A 13,466-nucleotide genomic window follows, 5' to 3' on the forward strand; every position below is an offset into this window, starting at 1 on the left:
CCCTGCTCATTGCAGGGTTGTTGGACTAGATGACCTTTAAAGGTCCCTTCCAAGCCAAACTATTCTATGATTCTATGATTCTGTGATTCTGTGGTTCTGTATCTTTGAGCTTGGGTGTTATCAAAATTTGCCTACGTTTTGAGGAGCTCTACAAAGTCACAGCAGAGCTGGCAGGAGGAAGAGAGGATCAGCACATGCCAAGCTGTAACCGAAGTACACGTCTCCAAAATGTACTCGTGCTTGCTGCATCCAATAAATGGTTTGTTCGTAAAGACCTTTGGCTAATGATGTCTAATTCTTCAGATTTATGACCTGTTTGCGTGGCAAGAATAAGCTAGATTTAAACATTTTCAAGACACACAGGCATGTTTGCAAATGCCTCCTTTCTTTCCTTCCTTTTTTTCCCTGCTATATCAAAACCAAAATGATTCCCTTTACATGGATATGTTATAGCTTTCTCTGCCAATCCAAACAGCAATAAAAGACCTGGTCACTTATCACTGCATACTTGTAATAAGTGACTAGGACATCTCCATATTTTACAGTGCTGTTTAAAAACATTTGTTTCTGGAATGTAGGCACTGATTTCTAACCTGGAAATGAGAAAGTAAGGAAAAGCGTATGAGGAAGATTTACATGGTGAATTGAAGGGAAAACTTTGTTAAGCAGGGCTTTGGGGTTTTTTTGTTTTGTTTTGATTTTTGGTTTAGTTTGTTTATATGTCCTGGAAAATCCGTCAGATACAAATACATCAAATACATCAGAAAATCCCCGGGAACCAGGCTGAAAGTGAACAGGAATTTAATCTTTCTTCATCACTGTCAACTGAAATTCTTTCGTCCTGATAAATGTAAGTAGATGCTGTTTCTGCTGCTTTATTGATGCTGGTGATCTTAATCCAATAGTGCAGAAGAAAGTGGAAGATTAAGATGTATAGTAAAGCAGGATTGCAAGATTATTGCAGTAAAATGGAAGAACTGTCAGTCACATATTGCCTTAAGATGGAATTTTACAATGCTTTTGTGTTAGGAAAGGTTAAAACTCTTCCAAGAATATCTTTCTTACTGATAGACTTTCCCTGGAGAAGACCTTGTAGTCGTTTAAGTCCTTAGTGACCTGACTATAAATCTGATAATATCTAAAGCACAAAAATAAACTGACTTGCTTAAGGATCTTCAGCTGTTGAAATTATACTTGCTGTGAGTTGCATAAAAAAAAGGAAATTAGGATCTAGCTCAAAATCAGAGTTCATGGTGTTTTCTGTGCTAAAACCAGCATTTCAATAACATTCAATTAACTGGATTGTAAGAGTTGCTGAAGAACTGGATCGATGTGTTAACCAAGGAAGCCACCTGGGGGTGAGATGAACAGTAACCTAAGCCAGTATCCCAAGGAGAAGCCACTTAAATGTGACCTCAGTCGTGTGGACTAATCATACTTGCTCCTGAGATTTTAGCAATGCCCAAAAAGTGTCTGGAACTTGCTCCTTGGAGATTTCAGTTTTAACATGGTAAAGACAGAAGCAGCATGCAAAGAGCCTGGGGTCATGCTAGCACTCATATTGTCACCTGAAGGGAGAGACCACTGTAGCAGAGGATTTTGTGCAGGGGAAGCCTGTGTTACCTGGTGAATGCATGAAGTCGCCTTCACAGAGGTACAGGGTCTGGAAATGTGCTGTGGGCACAGGCAAATCTTATCACCGCGGAAGAATTTAAGCAGAGCCCTTTCCCAGCACAGGATGCTAACACTGAAGCCTTACAATAACATCAGGCTTGTCCGTGTTTTCTCACACACCCTCTGCTTGGATGATTTGTATTGTGAAAAGGACTGGTCAGAGTATCACTCCCATTCTAGCATCCTTTGACAATGAATTGAAAATATTTAAGCCTGCAGGGATATTGGTGAATGACTCTTTTGAATATGTTTCCATCTAAATCACTAGGCTCATGGGTAGTGAGCGGAAGAAGTCCTGACAACGTTGCATGGCATATGTCTTCACATTTCTTAACTGCAGAGAAAGAAGCGACCAAAGAAAAAGTTGGTCTAAGAGCCCAGTATGTGAAAGCATTTCCAAAATTCTTGCGCTCCCTATTTACACCCCGCTATTTGCATGTGAAAGGCCTGTATTTCTAGATGTCAAGATTTCACTAAGGGTCAGCCTGAGCTGAAACCCTGAGATTCAAACATTTCAGAAGGCCTGAGAAGGCTTGTTTTCACGGCTCTGGTTTATGTCATTGTTGAAGATAAGAAAGTGAGATGATTCAGTGCAGAAATAAATCCCTCCAGGTTTGGTATGTACTTTGGTTTTGGCCGCTTCTGTCAGATGGCATTGTCTGGTTGTCTTACTTAGCTGGTAAAGCCTCCTTATACTCACACATTTTGGTCTCGTGAAATGGAGCTTACTGCACTCTTGATCAAGATACTTCAGTTTGCTAGAGAGCTGTCCTATGGATATGCTCTGGGGCACTTTTCAGCATGATCAGCCGTGCCCAGGAATGGGATGGCAGCAGAAAAATCATGCCAGGAAAGCAAGGGAAAACACGAGAAGGATGTTCCTGATGTCACAGTGGCTACTGCACTTCTGAACTTGGCTTCTACTGGATCACCCGAGGCAGGACAAATTGCTCCTGTAGGTGCAGTCCTTCCTGAGCAACTGGGGATGCTATGACTGGTGGACCGCTGTGTCATCACCAGTGCGTAGCCACGATCCCGCTGCCTGCATGGCCTTTCCTGTTATCAACCTGCCACAACATCAGCTCCTTTGCTCCTGGGAGGCATCCTCAGAAACTGGCTGTGTTGGGGGTGGAGAATCAAGAGCTGCTGCGAAACTGAGTTTCCTTATCTAGCAAGAATTTGTCCTCATTCCTGGGACAGTAAAATTTGATTTTGTCTATGCTGTTGTGAATCCTTGATCTTTCCCTGAGGACTGTTCTTACAAAGCTCAGAATGAAGCTATTATTACATTACCATTCAGACTGGGCTTGCCAACGGAATTATTTCCTATTAGAAGTGCCTGCATCATTGCAGTTTCAGAGTATTGGATTTGTATTACACAAAACTATAGGTCAAGATCTTAGCTGATGTAACTCTCATAACTTTGCTGAAAATAATGGCACTGCAAGCATTTGCAGCAAGTGTAGACCTGGCTATACATACACACTTTGCTGTATATATAATCCAACACAAAAGTGTTACAGAATACTTGACATTGGTAGGATAAATCCTGCCTTATATTCAGTTTAGTACTTCTATGGTAGAGAATACACGTGGAGAACAAGTTTGATTTTTCAGATAAATAGTGGAGATTGGTCAGTTTTCTGTTTAGTAGAATTAATCCTTGAATTATATACCGCAAGTCTTCAAACAAAACACTGCAATTACCTATGTATTCACTTTTCTGTTGGGCGATTTTGAGTCAGTGAGCACGTATGCAGAATGAGAAGGAAAATAATGATCAGATTTAAACAAAACTAAAAGGCATTTTCTCAGCTGGAAGTTAGGAAAAAGTGATTCCAGAAATGTAGAGTTTTGTGAGAAGTCCTTGATGATGTCTGTAACATACAGCATAACATAATAACGAAAAGAGAAAATGAAAAAAACAATCCCTGCTTTAAACTTAGTTGATTCAATGCATGTACATTTTTCATTTTGGTATTGTTTCTGTTCTACACAAAGTTTATCTTAAAGAAGACTTAGATTTTTAACTGCATTGAGATCATGCATTATACTCTTTGACCTTCACAAAAGAGAGCATACCTGCCAGGAGAACATAATCTAATAAGGAAAATATCATTATAACTACATTTTGGTGACACTATAATCAGGAAACACAGGCAAGGGGTCAGCCAGCCAGATTGTTTCTACCGGGTATTTGAGAACAGTCGGCTGTTGTTATTTCCAGCCACACCATAATTTTATTTTATTGTGGAGAATAAACCAAAGTTTTAAAGGGAAGCTGTATTTTTTTTCATATCTAAAAGCCGCAGATGTTGGCATGAGAATTGCTTGTTGCCAAAACTAACTGTAAGTATATTTAGTCCAAGAGAAAATGATCAGGTCGATAGCTCAGAGGTCGAAAAAACACCCTTATGACAATTACGCTCTGTTTAGCATCAGCACAGGTTCTTCTATGCTGTCTTGTCCTCATTCCTTCATTCTCCTTTATATTATTTCTTGTTATTGTGTCCTTGAGGGAATGGGCTTTATGGGCTGTTCAGTCTCTGAATGGGTTCAATCCTTTGCTTCCGCAGAAACTGCTGAGAAGGGTGTCACTTGTGAAGGCAGTTTTGTGAGGAGACAACTCACTAATAAGACCCATACTCAGACAACCAGCCTGCTCCATGCAGGCCTCCGAGCAGCTATCACAAGCTAATTGTAATGCTTATTAAAGAGAGCTTAGCAGGGATGTGAAAATGGCAGGCAGAGCTTTGCTATTATCTACACCAGCTCTCAGCTCCCTTACTCAGCAGCTCTGCTCTCGGGTCTATTCAGGGACCGAGATGCTGCTTTTCTAAAAGAAAAAAAAAAAATAGAGAAAGAACCCAAACTGAATATAACTTGGCAGTTCTGTAAAACCATCCCAGCCTGGGAAGGTTGATGGAGGCTCTTTAGATTGCATTTGCATCATGTGCCAGTTTTTTAGCTAGAAAAGCTGTTTGCAGGACCACGGAGGAGACTGTACCATCTTCACAGTCAGCAGGTGAGCATGACATAGGTGTTTCTGAGGAAAACTGAGACGCACAGAAGTGCCTAACATCCATTATTAGTGTTGATAACAAAGAAAACAGAGACCCAGAAAAGTACAGCTTGACTCAGATATCCCATTTGAAGCTTCTCAGTGTCATCTCTCATCATTTGCAATGTCTCCTTCCCACCACCTCCCACAGTTTTTCCCATGAAAACTAAGCAAGTATGGTACGGAAATCAGGGACACAACGAATGTCAAACTCAACATGCCATATCCTTAAACTCCCTGTCAGAGTAAAAATACGGTTTGAGGCTTTGCATCCTGTTATTCCTCGTGCAAACTGCCACTGCAGACAAGCACTTTGCCTGTGGTAAATGCTCTTGTTCAGAACAGATGTTTCCCTCAATTAGCATTTTTTCAACTATTTAGCAAGCACATTCTATTAAAATATTTTAATTTATGCAGAAATTATGTTATTAAATTTACAAATTCTTTTTATAAGACACATCCTGTAGTTTCAAGCTAATAATTTTCTGTCAGTAACAGTTATCATGGGCCAGAGAGTATTCCTCTAAAAAGCAATCTTTGCATTATTTTTTCCAACACTGAGGCTGTTGTTTCTTTCATGTATTCCTCATAGCATGATGGCTGCATTTTTTATATCCTCCACATAAAGATACTTAACGTTTAAGACACTTGACAGGTTTCTGAAAACATGGGGATACAGATTTTAATTTTGAAATTTCTGCACATATTTAATAACTATTTTGTTCTTATTCTACTAACTTTTCTCCTTCCAAACCCACAGACAGACAAGACAGTCTTTTTCTCCTTATCTTTCCGACCATCGATAGTATTTTCACACACCCTGAAAATGCAGTTCTGCCCTAATGTTAATTTTCCCTGAATATTGACTTGAATGGACAGCGTAGCTTCAGAAGTCCATATGTAGGTCAGCACTGTTTCTGAAAACAGTTCCATCTATCAATTAAAATTAGCTATAGCAGAGGGTAATACAGTTTTATCCTGGGAGACTGAATAGCTCATGCAGCTGAGAATGAAACGTGGAATTTTTCGCATCTAGGTTGTCGGCAGGCATCCAGCTCAGGTTACTAGTGACCGACAGTTGCTACCATCTACTGGCTGTTTGCAATCCTCTGTGAAACAACGGGGCACCACGATTCCTTCACGCCGTGGAAAGGTGGCTTCTGTCTTGTTGGCAATCTAACCAAAAGTTGGTTGGGGTTGGCAGCTAACAAGAAGTGTAGCACTTTCACAAGTCCTTTTAGCAGGTCTTTGGCTCCAGTGCAATTTAATTTTTTTTCTCCTGCTATATAACATAATGCTAGCAGTTTACTTTGGATGGCTGGTGTGTTTAGGAGTGCACTGGCTAACTGCTGCTGAACTGGGATTTTACGCAACACAGTCCTTGTCTACCTTGGATATTACCAATCAGCGTCCCACTGGTTAGCCTGTGTTTGTCTGTGTACTTGTAATGGCCTTTCTCAGTGCTGGCAAATCCACAAGGCTTTGTGGGTAAAAAAATAGCATCTTATGTCAAGGTTAGACTTGAAAGACAGTAAGTGCCTAGACAGTAAGGCAGATAATCTCTTCATAAACAGTAAAAATATTCACTTCATGGTGAACATAGACTAATAGGGTTTACTGTCACAACACTATCTGTGTTTCAGGTTTTTGAGAAGATTCAATGCAATTTAATTGCTCTTTTTTTTTTTTTAATTCCTTTATAGAAATATGCACAGTTTAGCTACTTAAAAAAAAATTGGTCTAATCTGGATATATACATGTTTTTTCTTCATGCTTATGTTTTTGGGTATAAACATTGGTTATTAATAGTAATAACACAAACGGATTATTGTGCTAACTCCAGCTCTTCCTTTCGTCTTGCTTTCCTTGGACTTTTAATACCAGAGTTCAACACAGTTTGGCTTTTCCTTTCATGGAAAGGCGTAGCCTTCCTGGTCCCCAAAGCAGAATGGCTTTGACTAGTTGCCCAGTCCTTGTCAGCTACTGTTGAAAGAAAGGTTTCTAAAGGAGACTAGCAAGTGACAGTATGCTGACACAGTATTCGCAGAATGTAATAGATTATAGATCTACCCATCACCTAAAGGGAAGGCACAGAGGCAGCAAGGATAGAATGACAGTAGAGTTTGCAGAAGCCAAAATTCCACATAGCAGTGAAACATTTAACGTTTAACGTTCCCCTAAAGAGTGAACTCTAGCAAGACAGAAAGTAACCTCAGACTTCTTGTAAATTTAGGTCATGAACAAGAACAACACAAAACTTATAAACAACCAGAGTATTACTGTTGATTTGATGTTATGAATTATGATATTCCCCCATGTCTACCTGGCCATGGGCAGTTATGTTAATAATGTAGGAACTCTAGTACAGCTGTAGTGCTCTTCTACCCAAAACATTGATAATATTCACTGCCATAATGGAAGAAGTAATCTTTTCTTGACAAAAAGTATTAGGTGGAATTCTCTGGCTTGTCCTCTGCAAGAGGTCAAATGAATTGTTTGACATATTCTTATTTGACCTGGATCTCCATGGAATTAACAGAAAATAAGCAGACCTAATATCCTCTCTGGTTAGTCTGTTTCACCTCTCCAAGCTTAAATGAACACCAAAAGGTCACAGTGGGAACTGTTGCAGAATTGGGGTATTTATTACCCATGCAATGACTTCCAATTTATGCAGTTTAAGTAAAATAAGAAAAGGAAGGGAAAATATGTCCTGCAGATACTTGGGTCATAAACTGATTTTTGTTTTAAACAGGTAAAGATGAAAAATTATAGTGAGCCAGTCATTTTTGCTGGGCATTGGGGTGATTTGCCTGATTAGTTACTCTTCACTGTGTGGTCAGCTGAGGTAAGTGGTGTGGTCACCACACAAGTGGTCAGCACTGTGCAATTGCTAGGATTATCTTCATTACGAGTTCTGTATAGAGCTATTTAAGTGACTGGGACTTCAGTGTCTGTACCCAACCACTCTGACAGAGCTGGCCCTGGACGTGCATCGTCCTATTTTCCCCTTTACAAGGACACTTTACAACCTAGCTGTCCAACTGTGCTGAGTAGTGTAGTAACCCAGAATTTCTCTGAACTAAGGCTTGCTGACTTGCTCTTAAACAGTGGACAGATTTAATCCTGTGTCTGCTCTGACTGCATCTGTCTGATCAGTGAAGATGGGATTCAGCTCAGGTGAAGATGCCTAAATGTAGGTGTCTAAACGAAGGTCATCTGCTATAACCTTATTAAAGCCCTATTGCAGGTTTTCAGCATTATCTGAGTCACTTTCGAGGCACTGCTGAATGTACTGACTGACAATTGAATTCAGATGTCCACACATGGGTTCAGTTCTGTTCCAGATTCCCTGAAAAACTCTCCCTGGTTTTCACTTGCCACCGTGGAAAGTTACTGCTCTGTTGTAGGTCTTCCGTTATACCTGCCATCTCCAGATGAGCGTCTTCCACACTACAGGGCATCTTAAATGTAACTCCATGTGTATGTGTGTGCAGCTGAATTGAGTCAATATCTCCATTGACTATAATGGGAGCTCATATGTACAAGTGACATGTAAACATCTGAGGTACTTAAACATTACAGTCTCCTGCCATTAGAGATGTCTTAGGATGCCCCACCTGACTGCCCTAGATACTGTAGGCTGCCTGAAATGGTGCTACATGTTTTTGTTTAGTCAGCTGAGTCCTGCTCCTAAATTTGGATGTCTTAGTCTCAGACTGAGTCTTACCCCAAGGGAGTGAGACAGTGCCTGTAACACTGGTTTTCTTCCGTATTATATACCCAACGGTACCCCTGACATCTGCAGATGTATAAGAGATATGCCAGAGGATTTATAACTTGTGCAGCATTGGAGTGGCAGCTGGAGAGACACCCTCAATGTCTCTCGGAGAATAAGGACAGTGTTACGCTGCTGGGTACTGCTGCTCTACCTTCCCAGCAGGCCGGGTTAGATGTGGATCCTGCTCATCTCCTAGGCAGAGCCAGGGTGGCTCAGGCCCCGTCAAAGTCTACCCATGCAGACTGTGTAGGTGTGAGCACATGTCTGTGTACAGGTGTTTTATCTGGGTCATCTGCTTCACTTCAAAGGGAATATTCTGCTGCTTAGGCTCTGGGAGGTCAGATGTGTTTCATTCCCTTCAGAGACTCACCTGGTCCACCAGGTCAGGCAATGACTCATCAGGGATGTCAGCACAGCTAATGGAAGTGCTGCTTTGTTTTTTGTTTCTTTGATAAACTTTGTTTTTCCTGAGTCTGACTGACTAGCATGAGAAAATTAGGTAAGATAGAAATGGTTATGGAAGTATCAGAAAAGCGGGATAATGACGGTGCCCGAATCATCTGTTGGAGGCATTTTCTTCCTATTTACTATATGGTCATGAGCTAAAAGCCATACTTGACATGTCACTCTGTGTCCATTTCCAGACAAAATTGGTAGTTCATTGTGTCTTTTGAAATCTATTTGGACAGAGGACTGAAACACTTCTTTTCTTCGACGAGGGGCTTGTCACACTTACTCATGTCTTTGTCGTTCCAAGCAAGATTTCTGCAACGTGTTCTGCTTTAAAGGGATTTATAAATATCTGCTAGAAAGGGAATTGAGCAGTTCATCTCCTTTTTGGGGTGGTCACCAAATACCATTCCAACATTGTTCTCCTTGTGTTTTGCTCTCCCTTCCAGTTTTCTGCCAGGTGAAACTGAGAGAGTTAGTTACGACATTGCAAGCTCCATGTATGCAACAGCTTGAGAGAGAAGTCTTTTTCTTGTGAAAAATCCTAATGGAACAGAAAGTTGTAACTGAGAACATATTTATTTGTGAGGAGGAAAAAGAAAGTTTTGGGGTTTGTTTTCCTGATGAAAACTGTAGTTTTGGTTAGGGGTGTGTGTGTGTAAGATGGGTATTTTCCCATAGAAATAGTTTTTGTGACAATGGAGTCATCCTACCTACATACAAATGCTAGGTCAGCTTGATAAAGCGGATTTGCTATGCATGCAAGTGTTCAGCTACAAAATACATTTTAGGGATATGGTTTTGTTCTCTGATGTGCTTTGCTTCCACTATTAGAGTTATATCCATAGTTCATGATGGGAAAAATTCTTGCACCTAGTGCATGACTAACAACAAAGCTATATCGAACTTGAATGACTGCCAGTAAATGCAAAGCGTCACTGGACAAAGCAATTTTTCAATTCGGCATTCAAGGAGAGGTGACTACGTGATGGATTACTTGGTAGAATGTGGTTTTCACCTGGCAAAATTTAGTGGGATATTTCCCAAGAGAGCTGAAGTCAGAAAGCCTGACAGACAAAAAGAAAGCTTGTGGAATAATAGAGGAAGTGGGGAGACACGCTTTGTAGCAAAGGTGCCAAGCAAGAAGAAGTTTGGCTGGGAGAGTGGAGTTCTGATTCTGAGAAAATCTACCTATGAGAGAGAAAAGTGCAATTCTGAGTAGATGTGGAGCTGAACAGTCAAAGACCAGGACTGTTGAGGCAGAAAAATACATAGACATAGGTTTTATTTTGTCTATAACTGTATGACACACCCTTTTCCTTCAGAAAATTACATTGATGGGAAATTTTCCACAAGCTCTGCCTGGTTAATTTAAGAAAGAGGAACATCGACACCTTCTGTGCCTGTTACTATGCCCAGTCTGCTACCATTTTAGGCAATGATGCCAGAGATGTCTGCTCAGAAATATGTGAATTGCTTTCTTCCATACATCTTGACTATGAAGGATGACTTTAGAACAATTTTTACTGGAACATCTCTGGCAGAAGTTACTCTCCCTAAGACACACATATCGTCTGCCCAGTCCAGGGTACTATGCAAACGATGCTTGTACTTAGTACTCATTCTTTAAAGTACTGCCCTGGCGATTGTCATTCTCCATAAAAGAGTTTGTATGCTCCTCCACTGCAGCATTATTGTGTTCAGATATTATGGTGCTGAGTGTCAAGTCAAAACATACATATAAGCAAATCAGTTATCTTTGGTTATTATAAAATTCTGCCTTTAGTTCTCCACCAGGGGAAAAAAAAAAGGTTCACAGAGTTCTTTACAGAGTAAAAAGTGCTCATATATTTTATGAGAAAACATTTTCTACTTTGAAAACATTAAAAAAATAAACACTTGCATTAAACCTGGCTTAAGGTTTGTAACATATGACAGTCTTTAAAAGGAGAATATATCTAGAGGTTTTTGTGACTTCATAAAAATACCTAAGTTACACATGCTGCACATTAGATACTCTTGTCTTGGAATGTAATTGCCTTAAAGGCGTAAAGGAGGCTGAGTCTAATAATTCCCCTGGCACGTCTATTCTCCATTTCTGCTCCACAGAGGAAGCTAGAAGGATACGGTATCATCAAAGAAGCACGTGTTGAGAGAGGGGAGAGCTAATCCTTAAATAGTTGTGCCCTGCATCTCAACTAAGCAATGAAAACCTTGCAAAAGGATTTCCTGAAGTCTTACACACGCTATGTCCCTTAAACTATTAAATGCTATAATTGTTGCACAAAGATAAGAGATGCTGCCAAATTAATCCATGCTGGGTGGCCCTAGGTAATAAACTGTTTATTAATATCCCAGAGTTGTGCCATGCAGCGATAGTGATGGAAATTTGGCAAACCAACTCTACTTCTGTCAGATGAATGAAACAGCCACTTCACTCAAGACTGGGTGACAGATAGATGTAGAGATCATTGTACTAGGGCAATCTGAAGGGATGATTTATGATTAGGAGGGTGACTGAGAGAGATGACAAGAAAAAGAGAAGAGAGTAGAGAGTACTTTCTCATCCAGACACTTTTACAGATATAGATAAGTCTGAAATCTCTTTCTCTTACAATCCATACTGCCAGTATGGATTGGCTGCAAAATATTGCTAATTTAGATTATTATCATTTGGCACTGGCTTTCAATTTGTGCAAATGATTTGGAGTGGTGGACTGGTGTCAAAGAATCTCTGCAGTCTGTTTTACACAGGCTGGTATGATTTTCCATACTGTATAAATGGGAAAAGTGTGAGATAGAACTAAAATAACTTGCTTAAGTGGAACGAGTAAAAAAGCTAGGTGATAACTGTAATTATTTTTGTGACTAGTTAAATTCTTTGGAAAATATGGTCTTAGTTGTCCTAAAACTAGTCATAAATCTGGATTAACAGTGAAAACCTGGCAGAAGAACGTAGGAGGCAGAATAATGTGAGAAGTTTAATTCAGGAAACAACTTTTACTCGGTAGTATAGGTTAGCACAGAATTTGCTTATTTTCTGGGAGATTTGGGACTGACTACTGCAGCAGTAGTGAAACTATTTTCATTTATCCTGATCCACACAGGGAAGGTCCCTCGTGATAAGTTACCCAGGGCTGTGTAGTGCTCATCTGCTGTGGATACTGTCTCATTTTTATATCATCACCCATGCATTTGAGTGCTGCAACTGTTAGGACAGAGGATGATTCCTCTTGCAGCTTGGAGGAAAACCGTGCAGGAGACTGACTCTTGGTGACTGGGTTGTTCAGTGAAGACACAGAGAGTCTTGGATCGTTTACCTGTGATAAATCCATTGGAAGGTGGCCAGCTGATTAGACAGCCCTGAGCAGCAGGGTTTTGGGGAGGTATGTGCTTCTGAGTTTCCTTCCTAGAGATATTCTGCTTTATGAAACAGAGAGTAAAATGATGCTCTGCTACCAACATATGGAGCAATGTTACAAGGGGAGCTCTCAAATCCAGCATGGCCCAGGTTGTGTGTCTGGGAGATGTGGGTTCAAGGACCACGAAGAATAGCAGGCTTTTAAATTCAGGACTGCAAAATCCTGGGTCCTGGCCTTTGCGTTAACATGTGAGAGGGTAAAACCATGTCACCAGGAAATGTTGTGAATTTGGCTCTCTCACTTCAGTGGGAGAAGTTATTTGCTCATTTTGAGTGTTCAAAACACTCTTATTCTCTGTTGTGTGGAATATTATAGCAGTGGAATGTAATATTATGCAATGAAAATATAGTTTTAATTTAATTTTTTCTTCCTCTAGAGATGAAGAGCTGAAAGACATTCCAAATGGTCTGAAATGAGGTTTGCTTTCTTTTATTTTCTTTGTTGGCTGAACTGAGAAATCAATTACTCAGACTGCCTCATTGTGGGGGCTGCCCCAGCTCTGGGCAGTGCAGGGACATTGACAAGAAATCCCACTGAAGAAAAGTCACTGGCATCCTCACACATATAAACTGCTGTGAAAATCCCACCACTCTTGAGGTCAGTGGCATTGCTGCATTTCCTTCATGAAGCATTTCTTCACATGCTTTCGGTGCACTCTTGCAACTAGGGCCCATGCTGAGTTTTACTAAGAGGAAATAATTAGAGGATCCAGATATTACAGACAATAACACACCAGTGCACAAAGGTTTTATAAATGTGTTGGTGTCAGGGCACAGGCAAGAGAAAGGAGCAGAGAGGGTGGTGGTGAGATGGGCAGGGACAGTGTTCTCCCCTTCAAGGGCACCATACTATGGTGCTCCAGTGAGGCCAGTGGAGCAGGGACAAGGACCGAGGGTTGTCCAAGAGCCCAGTGACTACCAGACTTCTCCACAGTGACAAGGCAGGTCAGAGTTCAATCCGGTCTGCCCAGGGCATTTCAGGGCTGCTGGCACACTCGAGGCCCTGAAACTTGCAGGAGCTCTTACGAACAATGAAAATAACTATGAATGAAGTTAGTGAGAGAGAACATTTAAATATA

Source organism: Opisthocomus hoazin, chromosome 1, assembly GCF_030867145.1.
Source record: "Opisthocomus hoazin isolate bOpiHoa1 chromosome 1, bOpiHoa1.hap1, whole genome shotgun sequence".
NCBI classification, from domain to species: domain Eukaryota; kingdom Metazoa; phylum Chordata; class Aves; order Opisthocomiformes; family Opisthocomidae; genus Opisthocomus; species Opisthocomus hoazin.